Consider the following 23,506-nt stretch of genomic DNA (forward strand, 5'->3'; position numbering starts at 1 on the left):
TGTAACATAACATGGGGGGGGGGGGGGGGGGTCTCCTGGCTGTTCACACAGGTGTGTCATTGCTGTACATTGACCATGCATTGCTTCTGTGGTATTGCAAAGGCAAAGACAAATGCTTCCAGCCATCCATTGCACTAATGGATTGGTCATCAGCTGGCTGTCTATGTCCCGCATCAATATAGACCAAAGTACAGAGGGTTAGGCTATGCTATTGTGCACCTACCTGATGCATCAGAAGGTGCGAGGCCCTTGCTAAATTCTGTGCACAGACTTTGAGATCTATGCTTTAGACTGTATCTAAACCTGCTCCAACATGGACTGACATTCTGGCCTACTTTCAGCCGATGCGACTTGTCTGTCGCTGAACAGTCGCTTTTTATGTATTCAGCACCTATGTATAATGTTGTAAAAATGCTCTAGAAGCTAAAGTCGCAGAAATGTCACACATATTTGGCCTGCAACTTTCTGTGCGACAAATTCAGACAGGAAAAATCAGTATAAATCCTTAGAAAATTATCCCCCAGTGTCTCCATCTGCTGGCGGTATTGAATAAGCATTGCTGCACTGATGGGGTATGCATTAGACGAAAAAAAAGAAGAAAAAGAAGAATAATACGCCCAGAAAAGAGGCGAAAAGGAGAAAAACGTAAAAAAACGTGAAAAAAAAGTAAGAGGAAGAGAAGGGAAAAAAAGGTGGAAATGGGTTTAAAAGTGATTTCGGCGGAGAAATATATATATATATATATATATATATATATATATATGTATATATATATGCGCACACACACACATAGATATAAACGTATTCTCCGTTGAGATATTGCAGCCGCTGCTGTGTCCAGGCCCAGGAGCCTTAGCACTGTGCTGTGATGTCACTCAATACCACTGACATCACTAGGTGTAAACAACATCTCTCCTTTGCTGTGTATGTGACTATGGAGCTGTTTGGTGATGTCGTCTATTACGGCCTTCATAGAAGCAACAGGAGATTGTTGCATCCATCTTGAACCCTCAGAACTACAGTGCTATGATGTCACTCACTTCCACAGGCCTTGCAGAGTGTAAACAACAACAACCCAGCTTTGTTGTGTATGTAACCAAAGGGATTTGTGATGTCACCTAGAACCTTCACAGCAGCGACAGCTTTATGAGGAGCATCAGCACTGCTCTGCCTGAGCAGAACCATCACCGCCATAGGTTGTCAAATAACCCGGATTTAACCCACACAGGTAAGTCCAATGGGGTGCAGGCATGTCCTCTATGCTTACAGCTTCCCGTGGGTGTTGGTTTGATACCGTTTGGGGACAGCCAAGGAGGCATCTGCAGGCAACAAAGGTAGGTGTGTGCTTGTGTGTGTGTTTCCTATGCAGATCCTAAGCCCAGTGTCACATGCAAGTAGGAGGAGTAAGAAGGGTTCCTGGCAAATCCGGGTTATGGATTGCATTTAAAAAGGCCCCGTGGGAGTGCAATGGGCCCCTGTCTTGCTGCTTAGCAATAATGGTACGGGTTTAGGTTCTGCTGTGTGTACTGGTGGTTGACTGCCCCCCAGCCCAGAGTGTGCATGGAAAATTGTCTGGCAGCCTCCCTGACAGCAAGCAGTGATAGTGCCCATGAAGGGGACCTTGTTGGGCCCGCCCCTTTCACGGTTATCGCTTCTCGGCCTTTTGGCTAAGATCAAGTGTAGTATCTGTTCTTATCAGTTTAATATCTGATACGTCCCCTATCTGGGGACCATATATTAAATGGATTTTTGAGAACGGGGGCCGATTTCGAAGCTTGCTTCCGTCGCCCTATGCATTGACCCGATATGGCAGTATCTTCGGGTACAGTGCACCACCCCCTTACAGGGTTAAAAAGAAAGATTCCTACTTTCATTGCTACCTGCTTGCTGGCTAGCCAGCTAGCCAGCCCTGTGGGCCTTGCTGCTGCTGCAGCCAAAAAACAAAAGGTGGTGCTGCTGCTGCTTCTGCTGCTTCTGCTTCTGCTTGTGTCTGGCCCCTGTTGGAGCGTCCAGGCACAGGACTTCTGCTGCTGCTGACTAAATGGCCTCCTTAATTGGATCATTTGAGTAGCCAGCACACCTGTGCAGGTAGGGCATGACATGATAGGCAGCTGCCTTGATAGCGGGTGGGTGCTGAATGTTCCTAATTGACAAAATAAGATTAATGCCTATGAAGAAATATAAAATCTCATCCCTTCCCCAATATCGCGCCACACCCCTACCCCTTAATTCCCTGGTTGAACGTGATGGACATATGTCTTTTTTCGACCGTACTAACTATGTAACTATGTAACATAACATGGGGGGGGGGGGGGGGGGGGTCTCCTGGCTGTTCACACAGGTGTGTCATTGCTGTACATTGACCATGCATTGCTTCTGTGGTATTGCAAAGGCAAAGACAAATGCTTCCAGCCATCCATTGCACTAATGGATTGGTCATCAGCTGGCTGTCTATGTCCCGCATCAATATAGACCAAAGTACAGAGGGTTAGGCTATGCTATTGTGCACCTACCTGATGCATCAGAAGGTGCGAGGCCCTTGCTAAATTCTGTTCACAGACTTTGAGATCTATGCTTTAGACTGTATCTAAACCTGCTCCAACATGGACTGACATTCTGGCCTACTTTCAGCCGATGCGACTTGTCTGTCGCTGAACAGTCGCTTTTTATGTATTCAGCACCTATGTATAATGTTGTAAAAATGCTCTAGAAGCTAAAGTCGCAGAAATGTCACACATATTTGGCCTGCAACTTTCTGTGCGACAAATTCAGACAGGAAAAATCAGTATAAATCCTTAGAAAATTATCCCCCAGTGTCTCCATCTGCTGGCGGTATTGAATAAGCATTGCTGCACTGATGGGGTATGCATTAGACGAAAAAAAAGAAGAAAAAGAAGAATAATACGCCCAGAAAAGAGGCGAAAAGGAGAAAAACGTAAAAAAACGTGAAAAAAAAGTAAGAGGAAGAGAAGGGAAAAAAAGGTGGAAATGGGTTTAAAAGTGATTTCGGCGGAGAAATATATATATATATATATATATATATATATATATATATATATATGCGCACACACACACATAGATATAAACGTATTCTCCGTTGAGATATTGCAGCCGCTGCTGTGTCCAGGCCCAGGAGCCTTAGCACTGTGCTGTGATGTCACTCAATACCACTGACATCACTAGGTGTAAACAACATCTCTCCTTTGCTGTGTATGTGACTATGGAGCTGTTTGGTGATGTCGTCTATTACGGCCTTCATAGAAGCAACAGGAGATTGTTGCATCCATCTTGAACCCTCAGAACTACAGTGCTATGATGTCACTCACTTCCACAGGCCTTGCAGAGTGTAAACAACAACAACCCAGCTTTGTTGTGTATGTAACCAAAGGGATTTGTGATGTCACCTAGAACCTTCACAGCAGCAACAGCTTTATGAGGAGCATCAGCACTGCTCTGCCTGAGCAGAACCATCACCGCCATAGGTTGTCAAATAACCCGGATTTAACCCACACAGGTAAGTCCAATGGGGTGCAGGCATGTCCTCTATGCTTACAGCTTCCCGTGGGTGTTGGTTTGATACCGTTTGGGGACAGCCAAGGAGGCATCTGCAGGCAACAAAGGTAGGTGTGTGCTTGTGTGTGTGTTTCCTATGCAGATCCTAAGCCCAGTGTCACATGCAAGTAGGAGGAGTAAGAAGGGTTCCTGGCAAATCCGGGTTATGGATTGCATTTAAAAAGGCCCCGTGGGAGTGCAATGGGCCCCTGTCTTGCTGCTTAGCAATAATGGTATGGGTTTAGGTTCTGCTGTGTGTACTGGTGGTTGACTGCCCCCCAGCCCAGAGTGTGCATGGAAAATTGTCTGGCAGCCTCCCTGACAGCAAGCAGTGATAGTGCCCATGAAGGGGACCTTGTTGGGCCCGCCCCTTTCACGGTTATCGCTTCTCGGCCTTTTGGCTAAGATCAAGTGTAGTATCTGTTCTTATCAGTTTAATATCTGATACGTCCCCTATCTGGGGACCATATATTAAATGGATTTTTGAGAACGGGGGCCGATTTCGAAGCTTGCTTCCGTCGCCCTATGCATTGACCCGATATGGCAGTATCTTCGGGTACAGTGCACCACCCCCTTACAGGGTTAAAAAGAAAGATTCCTACTTTCATTGCTACCTGCTTGCTGGCTAGCCAGCTAGCCAGCCCTGTGGGCCTTGCTGCTGCTGCAGCCAAAAAACAAAAGGTGGTGCTGCTGCTGCTTCTGCTGCTTCTGCTTCTGCTTGTGTCTGGCCCCTGTTGGAGCGTCCAGGCACAGGACTTCTGCTGCTGCTGACTAAATGGCCTCCTTAATTGGATCATTTGAGTAGCCAGCACACCTGTGCAGGTAGGGCATGACATGATAGGCAGCTGCCTTGATAGCGGGTGGGTGCTGAATGTTCCTAATTGACAAAATAAGATTAATGCTTATGAAGAAATATAAAATCTCATCCCTTCCCCAATATCGCGCCACACCCCTACCCCTTAATTCCCTGGTTGAACGTGATGGACATATGTCTTTTTTCGACCGTACTAACTATGTAACTATGTAACATAACATGGGGGGGGGGGGGGGGGGGGGTCTCCTGGCTGTTCACACAGGTGTGTCATTGCTGTACATTGACCATGCATTGCTTCTGTGGTATTGCAAAGGCAAAGACAAATGCTTCCAGCCATCCATTGCACTAATGGATTGGTCATCAGCTGGCTGTCTATGTCCCGCATCAATATAGACCAAAGTACAGAGGGTTAGGCTATGCTATTGTGCACCTACCTGATGCATCAGAAGGTGCGAGGCCCTTGCTAAATTCTGTGCACAGACTTTGAGATCTATGCTTTAGACTGTATCTAAACCTGCTCCAACATGGACTGACATTCTGGCCTACTTTCAGCCGATGCGACTTGTCTGTCGCTGAACAGTCGCTTTTTATGTATTCAGCACCTATGTATAATGTTGTAAAAATGCTCTAGAAGCTAAAGTCGCAGAAATGTCACACATATTTGGCCTGCAACTTTCTGTGCGACAAATTCAGACAGGAAAAATCAGTATAAATCCTTAGAAAATTATCCCCCAGTGTCTCCATCTGCTGGCGGTATTGAATAAGCATTGCTGCACTGATGGGGTATGCATTAGACGAAAAAAAAGAAGAAAAAGAAGAATAATACGCCCAGAAAAGAGGCGAAAAGGAGAAAAACGTAAAAAAACGTGAAAAAAAAGTAAGAGGAAGAGAAGGGAAAAAAAGGTGGAAATGGGTTTAAAAGTGATTTCGGCGGAGAAATATATATATATATATATATATATATATATATATATATATATATGCGCACACACACACATAGATATAAACGTATTCTCCGTTGAGATATTGCAGCCGCTGCTGTGTCCAGGCCCAGGAGCCTTAGCACTGTGCTGTGATGTCACTCAATACCACTGACATCACTAGGTGTAAACAACATCTCTCCTTTGCTGTGTATGTGACTATGGAGCTGTTTGGTGATGTCGTCTATTACGGCCTTCATAGAAGCAACAGGAGATTGTTGCATCCATCTTGAACCCTCAGAACTACAGTGCTATGATGTCACTCACTTCCACAGGCCTTGCAGAGTGTAAACAACAACAACCCAGCTTTGTTGTGTATGTAACCAAAGGGATTTGTGATGTCACCTAGAACCTTCACAGCAGCGACAGCTTTATGAGGAGCATCAGCACTGCTCTGCCTGAGCAGAACCATCACCGCCATAGGTTGTCAAATAACCCGGATTTAACCCACACAGGTAAGTCCAATGGGGTGCAGGCATGTCCTCTATGCTTACAGCTTCCCGTGGGTGTTGGTTTGATACCGTTTGGGGACAGCCAAGGAGGCATCTGCAGGCAACAAAGGTAGGTGTGTGCTTGTGTGTGTGTTTCCTATGCAGATCCTAAGCCCAGTGTCACATGCAAGTAGGAGGAGTAAGAAGGGTTCCTGGCAAATCCGGGTTATGGATTGCATTTAAAAAGGCCCCGTGGGAGTGCAATGGGCCCCTGTCTTGCTGCTTAGCAATAATGGTATGGGTTTAGGTTCTGCTGTGTGTACTGGTGGTTGACTGCCCCCCAGCCCAGAGTGTGCATGGAAAATTGTCTGGCAGCCTCCCTGACAGCAAGCAGTGATAGTGCCCATGAAGGGGACCTTGTTGGGCCCGCCCCTTTCACGGTTATCGCTTCTCGGCCTTTTGGCTAAGATCAAGTGTAGTATCTGTTCTTATCAGTTTAATATCTGATACGTCCCCTATCTGGGGACCATATATTAAATGGATTTTTGAGAACGGGGGCCGATTTCGAAGCTTGCTTCCGTCGCCCTATGCATTGACCCGATATGGCAGTATCTTCGGGTACAGTGCACCACCCCCTTACAGGGTTAAAAAGAAAGATTCCTACTTTCATTGCTACCTGCTTGCTGGCTAGCCAGCTAGCCAGCCCTGTGGGCCTTGCTGCTGCTGCAGCCAAAAAACAAAAGGTGGTGCTGCTGCTGCTTCTGCTGCTTCTGCTTCTGCTTGTGTCTGGCCCCTGTTGGAGCGTCCAGGCACAGGACTTCTGCTGCTGCTGACTAAATGGCCTCCTTAATTGGATCATTTGAGTAGCCAGCACACCTGTGCAGGTAGGGCATGACATGATAGGCAGCTGCCTTGATAGCGGGTGGGTGCTGAATGTTCCTAATTGACAAAATAAGATTAATGCTTATGAAGAAATATAAAATCTCATCCCTTCCCCAATATCGCGCCACACCCCTACCCCTTAATTCCCTGGTTGAACGTGATGGACATATGTCTTTTTTCGACCGTACTAACTATGTAACTATGTAACATAACATGGGGGGGGGGGGGGGGGTCTCCTGGCTGTTCACACAGGTGTGTCATTGCTGTACATTGACCATGCATTGCTTCTGTGGTATTGCAAAGGCAAAGACAAATGCTTCCAGCCATCCATTGCACTAATGGATTGGTCATCAGCTGGCTGTCTATGTCCCGCATCAATATAGACCAAAGTACAGAGGGTTAGGCTATGCTATTGTGCACCTACCTGATGCATCAGAAGGTGCGAGGCCCTTGCTAAATTCTGTGCACAGACTTTGAGATCTATGCTTTAGACTGTATCTAAACCTGCTCCAACATGGACTGACATTCTGGCCTACTTTCAGCCGATGCGACTTGTCTGTCGCTGAACAGTCGCTTTTTATGTATTCAGCACCTATGTATAATGTTGTAAAAATGCTCTAGAAGCTAAAGTCGCAGAAATGTCACACATATTTGGCCTGCAACTTTCTGTGCGACAAATTCAGACAGGAAAAATCAGTATAAATCCTTAGAAAATTATCCCCCAGTGTCTCCATCTGCTGGCGGTATTGAATAAGCATTGCTGCACTGATGGGGTATGCATTAGACGAAAAAAAAGAAGAAAAAGAAGAATAATACGCCCAGAAAAGAGGCGAAAAGGAGAAAAACGTAAAAAAACGTGAAAAAAAAGTAAGAGGAAGAGAAGGGAAAAAAAGGTGGAAATGGGTTTAAAAGTGATTTCGGCGGAGAAATATATATATATATATATATATATATATATATATATATATGCGCACACACACACATAGATATAAACGTATTCTCCGTTGAGATATTGCAGCCGCTGCTGTGTCCAGGCCCAGGAGCCTTAGCACTGTGCTGTGATGTCACTCAATACCACTGACATCACTAGGTGTAAACAACATCTCTCCTTTGCTGTGTATGTGACTATGGAGCTGTTTGGTGATGTCGTCTATTACGGCCTTCATAGAAGCAACAGGAGATTGTTGCATCCATCTTGAACCCTCAGAACTACAGTGCTATGATGTCACTCACTTCCACAGGCCTTGCAGAGTGTAAACAACAACAACCCAGCTTTGTTGTGTATGTAACCAAAGGGATTTGTGATGTCACCTAGAACCTTCACAGCAGCGACAGCTTTATGAGGAGCATCAGCACTGCTCTGCCTGAGCAGAACCATCACCGCCATAGGTTGTCAAATAACCCGGATTTAACCCACACAGGTAAGTCCAATGGGGTGCAGGCATGTCCTCTATGCTTACAGCTTCCCGTGGGTGTTGGTTTGATACCGTTTGGGGACAGCCAAGGAGGCATCTGCAGGCAACAAAGGTAGGTGTGTGCTTGTGTGTGTGTTTCCTATGCAGATCCTAAGCCCAGTGTCACATGCAAGTAGGAGGAGTAAGAAGGGTTCCTGGCAAATCCGGGTTATGGATTGCATTTAAAAAGGCCCCGTGGGAGTGCAATGGGCCCCTGTCTTGCTGCTTAGCAATAATGGTATGGGTTTAGGTTCTGCTGTGTGTACTGGTGGTTGACTGCCCCCCAGCCCAGAGTGTGCATGGAAAATTGTCTGGCAGCCTCCCTGACAGCAAGCAGTGATAGTGCCCATGAAGGGGACCTTGTTGGGCCCGCCCCTTTCACGGTTATCGCTTCTCGGCCTTTTGGCTAAGATCAAGTGTAGTATCTGTTCTTATCAGTTTTCATGCTGGTGGGGATGGGTGCTGCATGGAGGATGCAGGTGTACCAGGGCTTTCCGGGGCTGGTTCTGAGGAATCAGCTCGACGGCTGCCCCGATGTGACCTGTTCCCTCCGGGTCTCGCCATGAGGCTGAGAGGGTCTAGAGCCGAGGTACTTTTGTGCCTCGGGGAGTGGTGACCCCGAGGTGCCGAAACTCACTGGGAGGATAGACTCACTGAGTTGAAGCACGGGCACCATAATCTCTTCACCTTGTGGCACTCACCTCTTGATTCCCGGCCTTCTGGCTAGGATCAGAGAAATTTTTATAGATCCGGCCGGATGTCCGGGCAGTATATCTGCACACATTCACTTATTTATTTCTTTTTTGTCTCACTGTGTCACTTTTTGCGTGTTGTGTGTTCACAGGATTGGTCAGGATGCGGTAGCCCTTCTGGGTGTCCCTCCTGGCGGTCTAGGGGAGGTGTGTGTGGCCATTAGGTTCCGCACCTCCCTGCAAACACCCCGGGTACTCCTGCTTTGGCAGGGTACCTACCGTAATCGGCTCTGCGGGCAGATACCTTGGCTAACGCCAAGGGGGATGCCGGGAGCATTTGTGGTCCCCTAGTAGCTTCGGCGAAAAGGGACATTGAACCTGGAACCTCGCAGGTACCTTTTGGTCCGGAGGCGAAGGGTAAGGTTTGTTGGGGGGCCTCTCTCCTATCGGAGAAGGGCTTGCGATAGACCGCATCCTTTGTGCACGTTTTTTTAGTGTAACACGTTTGCACTTTTTCTTGCACTTTGGGTGAATCGAAAGCACGTTCCTCGGCTTTAGATAAAAAAAAAATCTGTTCTTATCAGTTTAATATCTGATACGTCCCCTATCTGGGGACCATATATTAAATGGATTTTTGAGAACGGGGGCCGATTTCGAAGCTTGCTTCCGTCGCCCTATGCATTGACCCGATATGGCAGTATCTTCGGGTACAGTGCACCACCCCCTTACAGGGTTAAAAAGAAAGATTCCTACTTTCATTGCTACCTGCTTGCTGGCTAGCCAGCTAGCCAGCCCTGTGGGCCTTGCTGCTGCTGCAGCCAAAAAACAAAAGGTGGTGCTGCTGCTGCTTCTGCTGCTTCTGCTTCTGCTTGTGTCTGGCCCCTGTTGGAGCGTCCAGGCACAGGACTTCTGCTGCTGCTGACTAAATGGCCTCCTTAATTGGATCATTTGAGTAGCCAGCACACCTGTGCAGGTAGGGCATGACATGATAGGCAGCTGCCTTGATAGCGGGTGGGTGCTGAATGTTCCTAATTGACAAAATAAGATTAATGCTTATGAAGAAATATAAAATCTCATCCCTTCCCCAATATCGCGCCACACCCCTACCCCTTAATTCCCTGGTTGAACGTGATGGACATATGTCTTTTTTCGACCGTACTAACTATGTAACTATGTAACATAACATGGGGGGGGGTCTCCTGGCTGTTCACACAGGTGTGTCATTGCTGTACATTGACCATGCATTGCTTCTGTGGTATTGCAAAGGCAAAGACAAATGCTTCCAGCCATCCATTGCACTAATGGATTGGTCATCAGCTGGCTGTCTATGTCCCGCATCAATATAGACCAAAGTACAGAGGGTTAGGCTATGCTATTGTGCACCTACCTGATGCATCAGAAGGTGCGAGGCCCTTGCTAAATTCTGTGCACAGACTTTGAGATCTATGCTTTAGACTGTATCTAAACCTGCTCCAACATGGACTGACATTCTGGCCTACTTTCAGCCGATGCGACTTGTCTGTCGCTGAACAGTCGCTTTTTATGTATTCAGCACCTATGTATAATGTTGTAAAAATGCTCTAGAAGCTAAAGTCGCAGAAATGTCACACATATTTGGCCTGCAACTTTCTGTGCGACAAATTCAGACAGGAAAAATCAGTATAAATCCTTAGAAAATTATCCCCCAGTGTCTCCATCTGCTGGCGGTATTGAATAAGCATTGCTGCACTGATGGGGTATGCATTAGACGAAAAAAAAGAAGAAAAAGAAGAATAATACGCCCAGAAAAGAGGCGAAAAGGAGAAAAACGTAAAAAAACGTGAAAAAAAAGTAAGAGGAAGAGAAGGGAAAAAAAGGTGGAAATGGGTTTAAAAGTGATTTCGGCGGAGAAATATATATATATATATATATATATATATATATATATATATATATATATATATATATGCGCACACACACACATAGATATAAACGTATTCTCCGTTGAGATATTGCAGCCGCTGCTGTGTCCAGGCCCAGGAGCCTTAGCACTGTGCTGTGATGTCACTCAATACCACTGACATCACTAGGTGTAAACAACATCTCTCCTTTGCTGTGTATGTGACTATGGAGCTGTTTGGTGATGTCGTCTATTACGGCCTTCATAGAAGCAACAGGAGATTGTTGCATCCATCTTGAACCCTCAGAACTACAGTGCTATGATGTCACTCACTTCCACAGGCCTTGCAGAGTGTAAACAACAACAACCCAGCTTTGTTGTGTATGTAACCAAAGGGATTTGTGATGTCACCTAGAACCTTCACAGCAGCGACAGCTTTATGAGGAGCATCAGCACTGCTCTGCCTGAGCAGAACCATCACCGCCATAGGTTGTCAAATAACCCGGATTTAACCCACACAGGTAAGTCCAATGGGGTGCAGGCATGTCCTCTATGCTTACAGCTTCCCGTGGGTGTTGGTTTGATACCGTTTGGGGACAGCCAAGGAGGCATCTGCAGGCAACAAAGGTAGGTGTGTGCTTGTGTGTGTGTTTCCTATGCAGATCCTAAGCCCAGTGTCACATGCAAGTAGGAGGAGTAAGAAGGGTTCCTGGCAAATCCGGGTTATGGATTGCATTTAAAAAGGCCCCGTGGGAGTGCAATGGGCCCCTGTCTTGCTGCTTAGCAATAATGGTATGGGTTTAGGTTCTGCTGTGTGTACTGGTGGTTGACTGCCCCCCAGCCCAGAGTGTGCATGGAAAATTGTCTGGCAGCCTCCCTGACAGCAAGCAGTGATAGTGCCCATGAAGGGGACCTTGTTGGGCCCGCCCCTTTCACGGTTATCGCTTCTCGGCCTTTTGGCTAAGATCAAGTGTAGTATCTGTTCTTATCAGTTTAATATCTGATACGTCCCCTATCTGGGGACCATATATTAAATGGATTTTTGAGAACGGGGGCCGATTTCGAAGCTTGCTTCCGTCACCCTATGCATTGACCCGATATGGCAGTATCTTCGGGTACAGTGCACCACCCCCTTACAGGGTTAAAAAGAAAGATTCCTACTTTCATTGCTACCTGCTTGCTGGCTAGCCAGCTAGCCAGCCCTGTGGGCCTTGCTGCTGCTGCAGCCAAAAAACAAAAGGTGGTGCTGCTGCTGCTTCTGCTGCTTCTGCTTCTGCTTGTGTCTGGCCCCTGTTGGAGCGTCCAGGCACAGGACTTCTGCTGCTGCTGACTAAATGGCCTCCTTAATTGGATCATTTGAGTAGCCAGCACACCTGTGCAGGTAGGGCATGACATGATAGGCAGCTGCCTTGATAGCGGGTGGGTGCTGAATGTTCCTAATTGACAAAATAAGATTAATGCTTATGAAGAAATATAAAATCTCATCCCTTCCCCAATATCGCGCCACACCCCTACCCCTTAATTCCCTGGTTGAACGTGATGGACATATGTCTTTTTTCGACCGTACTAACTATGTAACTATGTAACATAACATGGGGGGGGGGGGGGGGGGTCTCCTGGCTGTTCACACAGGTGTGTCATTGCTGTACATTGACCATGCATTGCTTCTGTGGTATTGCAAAGGCAAAGACAAATGCTTCCAGCCATCCATTGCACTAATGGATTGGTCATCAGCTGGCTGTCTATGTCCCGCATCAATATAGACCAAAGTACAGAGGCTTAGGCTATGCTATTGTGCACCTACCTGATGCATCAGAAGGTGCGAGGCCCTTGCTAAATTCTGTGCACAGACTTTGAGATCTATGCTTTAGACTGTATCTAAACCTGCTCCAACATGGACTGACATTCTGGCCTACTTTCAGCCGATGCGACTTGTCTGTCGCTGAACAGTCGCTTTTTATGTATTTAGCACCTATGTATAATGTTGTAAAAATGCTCTAGAAGCTAAAGTCGCAGAAATGTCACACATATTTGGCCTGCAACTTTCTGTGCGACAAATTCAGACAGGAAAAATCAGTATAAATCCTTAGAAAATTATCCCCCAGTGTCTCCATCTGCTGGCGGTATTGAATAAGCATTGCTGCACTGATGGGGTATGCATTAGACGAAAAAAAAGAAGAAAAAGAAGAATAATACGCCCAGAAAAGAGGCGAAAAGGAGAAAAACGTAAAAAAACGTGAAAAAAAAGTAAGAGGAAGAGAAGGGAAAAAAAGGTGGAAATGGGTTTAAAAGTGATTTCGGCGGAGAAATATATATATATATATATATATATATATATATATATATATATATGCGCACACACACACATAGATATAAACGTATTCTCCGTTGAGATATTGCAGCCGCTGCTGTGTCCAGGCCCAGGAGCCTTAGCACTGTGCTGTGATGTCACTCAATACCACTGACATCACTAGGTGTAAACAACATCTCTCCTTTGCTGTGTATGTGACTATGGAGCTGTTTGGTGATGTCGTCTATTACGGCCTTCATAGAAGCAACAGGAGATTGTTGCATCCATCTTGAACCCTCAGAACTACAGTGCTATGATGTCACTCACTTCCACAGGCCTTGCAGAGTGTAAACAACAACAACCCAGCTTTGTTGTGTATGTAACCAAAGGGATTTGTGATGTCACCTAGAACCTTCACAGCAGCGACAGCTTTATGAGGAGCATCAGCACTGCTCTGCCTGAGCAGAACCATCACCGCCATAGGTTGTCAAATAACCCGGATTTAACCCACACAGGTAAGTCCAATGGGGTGCAGGCATGTCCTCTATGCTTACAGCTTCCCGTGGGTGTTGGTTTGATACCGTTTGGGGACAGCCAAGGAGGCATCTGCAGGCAACAAAGGTAGGTGTGTGCTTGTGTGTGTGTTTCCTATGCAGATCCTAAGCCCAGTGTCACATGCAAGTAGGAGGAGTAAGAAGGGTTCCTGGCAAATCCGGGTTATGGATTGCATTTAAAAAGGCCCCGTGGGAGTGCAATGGGCCCCTGTCTTGCTGCTTAGCAATAATGGTATGGGTTTAGGTTCTGCTGTGTGTACTGGTGGTTGACTGCCCCCCAGCCCAGAGTGTGCATGGAAAATTGTCTGGCAGCCTCCCTGACAGCAAGCAGTGATAGTGCCCATGAAGGGGACCTTGTTGGGCCCGCCCCTTTCACGGTTATCGCTTCTCGGCCTTTTGGCTAAGATCAAGTGTAGTATCTGTTCTTATCAGTTTAATATCTGATACGTCCCCTATCTGGGGACCATATATTAAATGGATTTTTGAGAACGGGGGCCGATTTCGAAGCTTGCTTCCGTCGCCCTATGCATTGACCCGATATGGCAGTATCTTCGGGTACAGTGCACCACCCCCTTACAGGGTTAAAAAGAAAGATTCCTACTTTCATTGCTACCTGCTTGCTGGCTAGCCAGCTAGCCAGCCCTGTGGGCCTTGCTGCTGCTGCAGCCAAAAAACAAAAGGTGGTGCTGCTGCTGCTTCTGCTGCTTCTGCTTCTGCTTGTGTCTGGCCCCTGTTGGAGCGTCCAGGCACAGGACTTCTGCTGCTGCTGACTAAATGGCCTCCTTAATTGGATCATTTGAGTAGCCAGCACACCTGTGCAGGTAGGGCATGACATGATAGGCAGCTGCCTTGATAGCGGGTGGGTGCTGAATGTTCCTAATTGACAAAATAAGATTAATGCTTATGAAGAAATATAAAATCTCATCCCTTCCCCAATATCGCGCCACACCCCTACCCCTTAATTCCCTGGTTGAACGTGATGGACATATGTCTTTTTTCGACCGTACTAACTATGTAACTATGTAACATAACATGGGGGGGGGGGGGGGGGGGGTCTCCTGGCTGTTCACACAGGTGTGTCATTGCTGTACATTGACCATGCATTGCTTCTGTGGTATTGCAAAGGCAAAGACAAATGCTTCCAGCCATCCATTGCACTAATGGATTGGTCATCAGCTGGCTGTCTATGTCCCGCATCAATATAGACCAAAGTACAGAGGGTTAGGCTATGCTATTGTGCACCTACCTGATGCATCAGAAGGTGCGAGGCCCTTGCTAAATTCTGTGCACAGACTTTGAGATCTATGCTTTAGACTGTATCTAAACCTGCTCCAACATGGACTGACATTCTGGCCTACTTTCAGCCGATGCGACTTGTCTGTCGCTGAACAGTCGCTTTTTATGTATTCAGCACCTATGTATAATGTTGTAAAAATGCTCTAGAAGCTAAAGTCGCAGAAATGTCACACATATTTGGCCTGCAACTTTCTGTGCGACAAATTCAGACAGGAAAAATCAGTATAAATCCTTAGAAAATTATCCCCCAGTGTCTCCATCTGCTGGCGGTATTGAATAAGCATTGCTGCACTGATGGGGTATGCATTAGACGAAAAAAAAGAAGAAAAAGAAGAATAATACGCCCAGAAAAGAGGCGAAAAGGAGAAAAACGTAAAAAAACGTGAAAAAAAAGTAAGAGGAAGAGAAGGGAAAAAAAGGTGGAAATGGGTTTAAAAGTGATTTCGGCGGAGAAATATATATATATATATATATATATATATATATATATATATATATATATATGCGCACACACACACATAGATATAAACGTATTCTCCGTTGAGATATTGCAGCCGCTGCTGTGTCCAGGCCCAGGAGCCTTAGCACTGTGCTGTGATGTCACTCAATACCACTGACATCACTAGGTGTAAACAACATCTCTCCTTTGCTGTGTATGTGACTATGGAGCTGTTTGGTGATGTCGTCTATTACGGCCTTCATAGAAGCAACAGGAGATTGTTGCATCCATCTTGAACCCTCAGAACTACAGTGCTATGATGTCACTCACTTCCACAGGCCTTGCAGAGTGTAAACAACAACAACCCAGCTTTGTTGTGTATGTAACCAAAGGGATTTGTGATGTCACCTAGAACCTTCACAGCAGCGACAGCTTTATGAGGAGCATCAGCACTGCTCTGCCTGAGCAGAACCATCACCGCCATAGGTTGTCAAATAACCCGGATTTAACCCACACAGGTAAGTCCAATGGGGTGCAGGCATGTCCTCTATGCTTACAGCTTCCCGTGGGTGTTGGTTTGATACCGTTTGGGGACAGCCAAGGAGGCATCTGCAGGCAACAAAGGTAGGTGTGTGCTTGTGTGTGTGTTTCCTATGCAGATCCTAAGCCCAGTGTCACATGCAAGTAGGAGGAGTAAGAAGGGTTCCTGGCAAATCCGGGTTATGGATTGCATTTAAAAAGGCCCCGTGGGAGTGCAATGGGCCCCTGTCTTGCTGCTTAGCAATAATGGTATGGGTTTAGGTTCTGCTGTGTGTACTGGTGGTTGACTGCCCCCCAGCCCAGAGTGTGCATGGAAAATTGTCTGGCAGCCTCCCTGACAGCAAGCAGTGATAGCGCCCATGAAGGGGACCTTGTTGGGCCCGCCCCTTTCACGGTTATCGCTTCTCGGCCTTTTGGCTAAGATCAAGTGTAGTATCTGTTCTTATCAGTTTAATATCTGATACGTCCCCTATCTGGGGACCATATATTAAATGGATTTTTGAGAACGGGGGCCGATTTCGAAGCTTGCTTCCGTCGCCCTATGCATTGACCCGATATGGCAGTATCTTCGGGTACAGTGCACCACCCCCTTACAGGGTTAAAAAGAAAGATTCCTACTTTCATTGCTACCTGCTTGCTGGCTAGCCAGCTAGCCAGCCCTGTGGGCCTTGCTGCTGCTGCAGCCAAAAAACAAAAGGTGGTGCTGCTGCTGCTGCTTCTGCTGCTTCTGCTTCTGCTTGTGTCTGGCCCCTGTTGGAGCGTCCAGGCACAGGACTTCTGCTGCTGCTGACTAAATGGCCTCCTTAATTGGATCATTTGAGTAGCCAGCACACCTGTGCAGGTAGGGCATGACATGATAGGCAGCTGCCTTGATAGCGGGTGGGTGCTGAATGTTCCTAATTGACAAAATAAGATTAATGCTTATGAAGAAATATAAAATCTCATCCCTTCCCCAATATCGCGCCACACCCCTACCCCTTAATTCCCTGGTTGAACGTGATGGACATATGTCTTTTTTCGACCGTACTAACTATGTAACTATGTAACATAACATGGGGGGGGGGGGGGGGTCTCCTGGCTGTTCACACAGGTGTGTCATTGCTGTACATTGACCATGCATTGCTTCTGTGGTATTGCAAAGGCAAAGACAAATGCTTCCAGCCATCCATTGCACTAATGGATTGGTCATCAGCTGGCTGTCTATGTCCCGCATCAATATAGACCAAAGTACAGAGGGTTAGGCTATGCTATTGTGCACCTACCTGATGCATCAGAAGGTGCGAGGCCCTTGCTAAATTCTGTGCACAGACTTTGAGATCTATGCTTTAGACTGTATCTAAACCTGCTCCAACATGGACTGACATTCTGGCCTACTTTCAGCCGATGCGACTTGTCTGTCGCTGAACAGTCGCTTTTTATGTATTCAGCACCTATGTATAATGTTGTAAAAATGCTCTAGAAGCTAAAGTCGCAGAAATGTCACACATATTTGGCCTGCAACTTTCTGTGCGACAAATTCAGACAGGAAAAATCAGTATAAATCCTTAGAAAATTATCCCCCAGTGTCTCCATCTGCTGGCGGTATTGAATAAGCATTGCTGCACTGATGGGGTATGCATTAGACGAAAAAAAAGAAGAAAAAGAAGAATAATACGCCCAGAAAAGAGGCGAAAAGGAGAAAAACGTAAAAAAACGTGAAAAAAAAGTAAGAGGAAGAGAAGGGAAAAAAAGGTGGAAATGGGTTTAAAAGTGATTTCGGCGGAGAAATATATATATATATATATATATATATATATATATATGCGCACACACACACATAGATATAAACGTATTCTCCGTTGAGATATTGCAGCCGCTGCTGCGTCCAGGCCCAGGAGCCTTAGCACTGTGCTGTGATGTCACTCAATACCACTGACATCACTAGGTGTAAACAACATCTCTCCTTTGCTGTGTATGTGACTATGGAGCTGTTTGGTGATGTCGTCTATTACGGCCTTCATAGAAGCAACAGGAGATTGTTGCATCCATCTTGAACCCTCAGAACTACAGTGCTATGATGTCACTCACTTCCACAGGCCTTGCAGAGTGTAAACAACAACAACCCAGCTTTGTTGTGTATGTAACCAAAGGGATTTGTGATGTCACCTAGAACCTTCACAGCAGCGACAGCTTTATGAGGAGCATCAGCACTGCTCTGCCTGAGCAGAACCATCACCGCCATAGGTTGTCAAATAACCCGGATTTAACCCACACAGGTAAGTCCAATGGGGTGCAGGCATGTCCTCTATGCTTACAGCTTCCCGTGGGTGTTGGTTTGATACCGTTTGGGGACAGCCAAGGAGGCATCTGCAGGCAACAAAGGTAGGTGTGTGCTTGTGTGTGTGTTTCCTATGCAGATCCTAAGCCCAGTGTCACATGCAAGTAGGAGGAGTAAGAAGGGTTCCTGGCAAATCCGGGTTATGGATTGCATTTAAAAAGGCCCCGTGGGAGTGCAATGGGCCCCTGTCTTGCTGCTTAGCAATAATGGTATGGGTTTAGGTTCTGCTGTGTGTACTGGTGGTTGACTGCCCCCCAGCCCAGAGTGTGCATGGAAAATTGTCTGGCAGCCTCCCTGACAGCAAGCAGTGATAGTGCCCATGAAGGGGACCTTGTTGGGCCCGCCCCTTTCACGGTTATCGCTTCTCGGCCTTTTGGCTAAGATCAAGTGTAGTATCTGTTCTTATCAGTTTAATATCTGATACGTCCCCTATCTGGGGACCATATATTAAATGGATTTTTGAGAACGGGGGCCGATTTCGAAGCTTGCTTCCGTCGCCCTATGCATTGACCCGATATGGCAGTATCTTCGGGTACAGTGCACCACCCCCTTACAGGGTTAAAAAGAAAGATTCCTACTTTCATTGCTACCTGCTTGCTGGCTAGCCAGCTAGCCAGCCCTGTGGGCCTTGCTGCTGCTGCAGCCAAAAAACAAAAGGTGGTGCTGCTGCTGCTTCTGCTGCTTCTGCTTCTGCTTGTGTCTGGCCCCTGTTGGAGCGTCCAGGCACAGGACTTCTGCTGCTGCTGACTAAATGGCCTCCTTAATTGGATCATTTGAGTAGCCAGCACACCTGTGCAGGTAGGGCATGACATGATAGGCAGCTGCCTTGATAGCGGGTGGGTGCTGAATGTTCCTAATTGACAAAATAAGATTAATGCTTATGAAGAAATATAAAATCTCATCCCTTCCCCAATATCGCGCCACACCCCTACCCCTTAATTCCCTGGTTGAACGTGATGGACATATGTCTTTTTTCGACCGTACTAACTATGTAACTATGTAACATAACATGGGGGGGGGGGGGGGGGTCTCCTGGCTGTTCACACAGGTGTGTCATTGCTGTACATTGACCATGCATTGCTTCTGTGGTATTGCAAAGGCAAAGACAAATGCTTCCAGCCATCCATTGCACTAATGGATTGGTCATCAGCTGGCTGTCTATGTCCCGCATCAATATAGACCAAAGTACAGAGGGTTAGGCTATGCTATTGTGCACCTACCTGATGCATCAGAAGGTGCGAGGCCCTTGCTAAATTCTGTGCACAGACTTTGAGATCTATGCTTTAGACTGTATCTAAACCTGCTCCAACATGGACTGACATTCTGGCCTACTTTCAGCCGATGCGACTTGTCTGTCGCTGAACAGTCGCTTTTTATGTATTCAGCACCTATGTATAATGTTGTAAAAATGCTCTAGAAGCTAAAGTCGCAGAAATGTCACACATATTTGGCCTGCAACTTTCTGTGCGACAAATTCAGACAGGAAAAATCAGTATAAATCCTTAGAAAATTATCCCCCAGTGTCTCCATCTGCTGGCGGTATTGAATAAGCATTGCTGCACTGATGGGGTATGCATTAGACGAAAAAAAAGAAGAAAAAGAAGAATAATACGCCCAGAAAAGAGGCGAAAAGGAGAAAAACGTAAAAAAACGTGAAAAAAAAGTAAGAGGAAGAGAAGGGAAAAAAAGGTGGAAATGGCTTTAAAAGTGATTTCGGCGGAGAAATATATATATATATATATATATATATATATATATATATATATATATATGCGCACACACACACATAGATATAAACGTATTCTCCGTTGAGATATTGCAGCCGCTGCTGTGTCCAGGCCCAGGAGCCTTAGCACTGTGCTGTGATGTCACTCAATACCACTGACATCACTAGGTGTAAACAACATCTCTCCTTTGCTGTGTATGTGACTATGGAGCTGTTTGGTGATGTCGTCTATTACGGCCTTCATAGAAGCAACAGGAGATTGTTGCATCCATCTTGAACCCTCAGAACTACAGTGCTATGATGTCACTCACTTCCACAGGCCTTGCAGAGTGTAAACAACAACAACCCAGCTTTGTTGTGTATGTAACCAAAGGGATTTGTGATGTCACCTAGAACCTTCACAGCAGCGACAGCTTTATGAGGAGCATCAGCACTGCTCTGCCTGAGCAGAACCATCACCGCCATAGGTTGTCAAATAACCCGGATTTAACCCACACAGGTAAGTCCAATGGGGTGCAGGCATGTCCTCTATGCTTACAGCTTCCCGTGGGTGTTGGTTTGATACCGTTTGGGGACAGCCAAGGAGGCATCTGCAGGCAACAAAGGTAGGTGTGTGCTTGTGTGTGTGTTTCCTATGCAGATCCTAAGCCCAGTGTCACATGCAAGTAGGAGGAGTAAGAAGGGTTCCTGGCAAATCCGGGTTATGGATTGCATTTAAAAAGGCCCCGTGGGAGTGCAATGGGCCCCTGTCTTGCTGCTTAGCAATAATGGTATGGGTTTAGGTTCTGCTGTGTGTACTGGTGGTTGACTGCCCCCCAGCCCAGAGTGTGCATGGAAAATTGTCTGGCAGCCTCCCTGACAGCAAGCAGTGATAGTGCCCATGAAGGGGACCTTGTTGGGCCCGCCCCTTTCACGGTTATCGCTTCTCGGCCTTTTGGCTAAGATCAAGTGTAGTATCTGTTCTTATCAGTTTAATATCTGATACGTCCCCTATCTGGGGACCATATATTAAATGGATTTTTGAGAACGGGGGCCGATTTCGAAGCTTGCTTCCGTCGCCCTATGCATTGACCCGATATGGCAGTATCTTCGGGTACAGTGCACCACCCCCTTACAGGGTTAAAAAGAAAGATTCCTACTTTCATTGCTACCTGCTTGCTGGCTAGCCAGCTAGCCAGCCCTGTGGGCCTTGCTGCTGCTGCAGCCAAAAAACAAAAGGTGGTGCTGCTGCTGCTTCTGCTGCTTCTGCTTCTGCTTGTGTCTGGCCCCTGTTGGAGCGTCCAGGCACAGGACTTCTGCTGCTGCTGACTAAATGGCCTCCTTAATTGGATCATTTGAGTAGCCAGCACACCTGTGCAGGTAGGGCATGACATGATAGGCAGCTGCCTTGATAGCGGGTGGGTGCTGAATGTTCCTAATTGACAAAATAAGATTAATGCTTATGAAGAAATATAAAATCTCATCCCTTCCCCAATATCGCGCCACACCCCTACCCCTTAATTCCCTGGTTGAACGTGATGGACATATGTCTTTTTTCGACCGTACTAACTATGTAACTATGTAACATAACATGGGGGGGGGGGGGGGGGGGGGTCTCCTGGCTGTTCACACAGGTGTGTCATTGCTGTACATTGACCATGCATTGCTTCTGTGGTATTGCAAAGGCAAAGACAAATGCTTCCAGCCATCCATTGCACTAATGGATTGGTCATCAGCTGGCTGTCTATGTCCCGCATCAATATAGACCAAAGTACAGAGGGTTAGGCTATGCTATTGTGCACCTACCTGATGCATCAGAAGGTGCGAGGCCCTTGCTAAATTCTGTGCACAGACTTTGAGATCTATGCTTTAGACTGTATCTAAACCTGCTCCAACATGGACTGACATTCTGGCCTACTTTCAGCCGATGCGACTTGTCTGTCGCTGAACAGTCGCTTTTTATGTATTCAGCACCTATGTATAATGTTGTAAAAATGCTCTAGAAGCTAAAGTCGCAGAAATGTCACACATATTTGGCCTGCAACTTTCTGTGCGACAAATTCAGACAGGAAAAATCAGTATAAATCCTTAGAAAATTATCCCCCAGTGTCTCCATCTGCTGGCGGTATTGAATAAGCATTGCTGCACTGATGGGGTATGCATTAGACGAAAAAAAAGAAGAAAAAGAAGAATAATACGCCCAGAAAAGAGGCGAAAAGGAGAAAAACGTAAAAAAACGTGAAAAAAAAGTAAGAGGAAGAGAAGGGAAAAAAAGGTGGAAATGGGTTTAAAAGTGATTTCGGCGGAGAAATATATATATATATATATATATATATATATATATATATATATATGCGCACACACACACATAGATATAAACGTATTCTCCGTTGAGATATTGCAGCCGCTGCTGTGTCCAGGCCCAGGAGCCTTAGCACTGTGCTGTGATGTCACTCAATACCACTGACATCACTAGGTGTAAACAACATCTCTCCTTTGCTGTGTATGTGACTATGGAGCTGTTTGGTGATGTCGTCTATTACGGCCTTCATAGAAGCAACAGGAGATTGTTGCATCCATCTTGAACCCTCAGAACTACAGTGCTATGATGTCACTCACTCCCACAGGCCTTGCAGAGTGTAAACAACAACAACCCAGCTTTGTTGTGTATGTAACCAAAGGGATTTGTGATGTCACCTAGAACCTTCACAGCAGCGACAGCTTTATGAGGAGCATCAGCACTGCTCTGCCTGAGCAGAACCATCACCGCCATAGGTTGTCAAATAACCCGGATTTAACCCACACAGGTAAGTCCAATGGGGTGCAGGCATGTCCTCTATGCTTACAGCTTCCCGTGGGTGTTGGTTTGATACCGTTTGGGGACAGCCAAGGAGGCATCTGCAGGCAACAAAGGTAGGTGTGTGCTTGTGTGTGTGTTTCCTATGCAGATCCTAAGCCCAGTGTCACATGCAAGTAGGAGGAGTAAGAAGGGTTCCTGGCAAATCCGGGTTATGGATTGCATTTAAAAAGGCCCCGTGGGAGTGCAATGGGCCCCTGTCTTGCTGCTTAGCAATAATGGTATGGGTTTAGGTTCTGCTGTGTGTACTGGTGGTTGACTGCCCCCCAGCCCAGAGTGTGCATGGAAAATTGTCTGGCAGCCTCCCTGACAGCAAGCAGTGATAGTGCCCATGAAGGGGACCTTGTTGGGCCCGCCCCTTTCACGGTTATCGCTTCTCGGCCTTTTGGCTAAGATCAAGTGTAGTATCTGTTCTTATCAGTTTAATATCTGATACGTCCCCTATCTGGGGACCATATATTAAATGGATTTTTGAGAACGGGGGCCGATTTCGAAGCTTGCTTCCGTCGCCCTATGCATTGACCCGATATGGCAGTATCTTCGGGTACAGTGCACCACCCCCTTACAGGGTTAAAAAGAAAGATTCCTACTTTCATTGCTACCTGCTTGCTGGCTAGCCAGCTAGCCAGCCCTGTGGGCCTTGCTGCTGCTGCAGCCAAAAAACAAAAGGTGGTGCTGCTGCTGCTTCTGCTGCTTCTGCTTCTGCTTGTGTCTGGCCCCTGTTGGAGCGTCCAGGCACAGGACTTCTGCTGCTGCTGACTAAATGGCCTCCTTAATTGGATCATTTGAGTAGCCAGCACACCTGTGCAGGTAGGGCATGACAT

The 23,506-nt window shown here is 46.5% G+C and overlaps 10 non-coding genes and 1 pseudogene across 10 annotated transcripts; all 11 read left to right on the forward strand.

Annotated features, from left to right (window-relative positions):
* Positions 1–1,647: 1,647 nt before the first annotated feature.
* Positions 1,648–1,838, forward strand: LOC130303071 (U2 spliceosomal RNA). Its single transcript, XR_008853194.1, has one exon. It is a non-coding gene; the product is annotated as a U2 spliceosomal RNA (small nuclear RNA).
* A 2,095-nt stretch (positions 1,839–3,933) lies between these two features.
* On the forward strand, positions 3,934–4,124 carry LOC130303072 (U2 spliceosomal RNA). The gene has a single exon (XR_008853195.1). It is a non-coding gene; the product is annotated as a U2 spliceosomal RNA (small nuclear RNA).
* A 2,096-nt stretch (positions 4,125–6,220) lies between these two features.
* Positions 6,221–6,411, forward strand: LOC130303073 (U2 spliceosomal RNA). Its single transcript, XR_008853196.1, has one exon. It is a non-coding gene; the product is annotated as a U2 spliceosomal RNA (small nuclear RNA).
* A 2,088-nt stretch (positions 6,412–8,499) lies between these two features.
* Positions 8,500–8,659, forward strand: LOC130303097 (U2 spliceosomal RNA; annotated as a pseudogene).
* Positions 8,660–9,345: 686 nt separating this feature from the next.
* On the forward strand, positions 9,346–9,528 carry LOC130303095 (U2 spliceosomal RNA). The gene has a single exon (XR_008853216.1). It is a non-coding gene; the product is annotated as a U2 spliceosomal RNA (small nuclear RNA).
* A 2,096-nt stretch (positions 9,529–11,624) lies between these two features.
* On the forward strand, positions 11,625–11,815 carry LOC130303089 (U2 spliceosomal RNA). The gene has a single exon (XR_008853212.1). It is a non-coding gene; the product is annotated as a U2 spliceosomal RNA (small nuclear RNA).
* A 2,093-nt stretch (positions 11,816–13,908) lies between these two features.
* LOC130303074 (U2 spliceosomal RNA) lies at positions 13,909–14,099 on the forward strand. Its single transcript, XR_008853197.1, has one exon. It is a non-coding gene; the product is annotated as a U2 spliceosomal RNA (small nuclear RNA).
* Positions 14,100–16,200: 2,101 nt separating this feature from the next.
* LOC130303076 (U2 spliceosomal RNA) lies at positions 16,201–16,391 on the forward strand. The gene has a single exon (XR_008853199.1). It is a non-coding gene; the product is annotated as a U2 spliceosomal RNA (small nuclear RNA).
* Positions 16,392–18,477: 2,086 nt separating this feature from the next.
* On the forward strand, positions 18,478–18,668 carry LOC130303077 (U2 spliceosomal RNA). Its single transcript, XR_008853200.1, has one exon. It is a non-coding gene; the product is annotated as a U2 spliceosomal RNA (small nuclear RNA).
* Positions 18,669–20,764: 2,096 nt separating this feature from the next.
* Positions 20,765–20,955, forward strand: LOC130303078 (U2 spliceosomal RNA). Its single transcript, XR_008853201.1, has one exon. It is a non-coding gene; the product is annotated as a U2 spliceosomal RNA (small nuclear RNA).
* Positions 20,956–23,051: 2,096 nt separating this feature from the next.
* Positions 23,052–23,242, forward strand: LOC130303079 (U2 spliceosomal RNA). The gene has a single exon (XR_008853202.1). It is a non-coding gene; the product is annotated as a U2 spliceosomal RNA (small nuclear RNA).
* Positions 23,243–23,506: the final 264 nt, after the last annotated feature.

The sequence above is a fragment of the Hyla sarda genome, unplaced genomic scaffold (genome assembly GCF_029499605.1).
Source record: "Hyla sarda isolate aHylSar1 unplaced genomic scaffold, aHylSar1.hap1 scaffold_1189, whole genome shotgun sequence".
NCBI classification, from domain to species: domain Eukaryota; kingdom Metazoa; phylum Chordata; class Amphibia; order Anura; family Hylidae; genus Hyla; species Hyla sarda.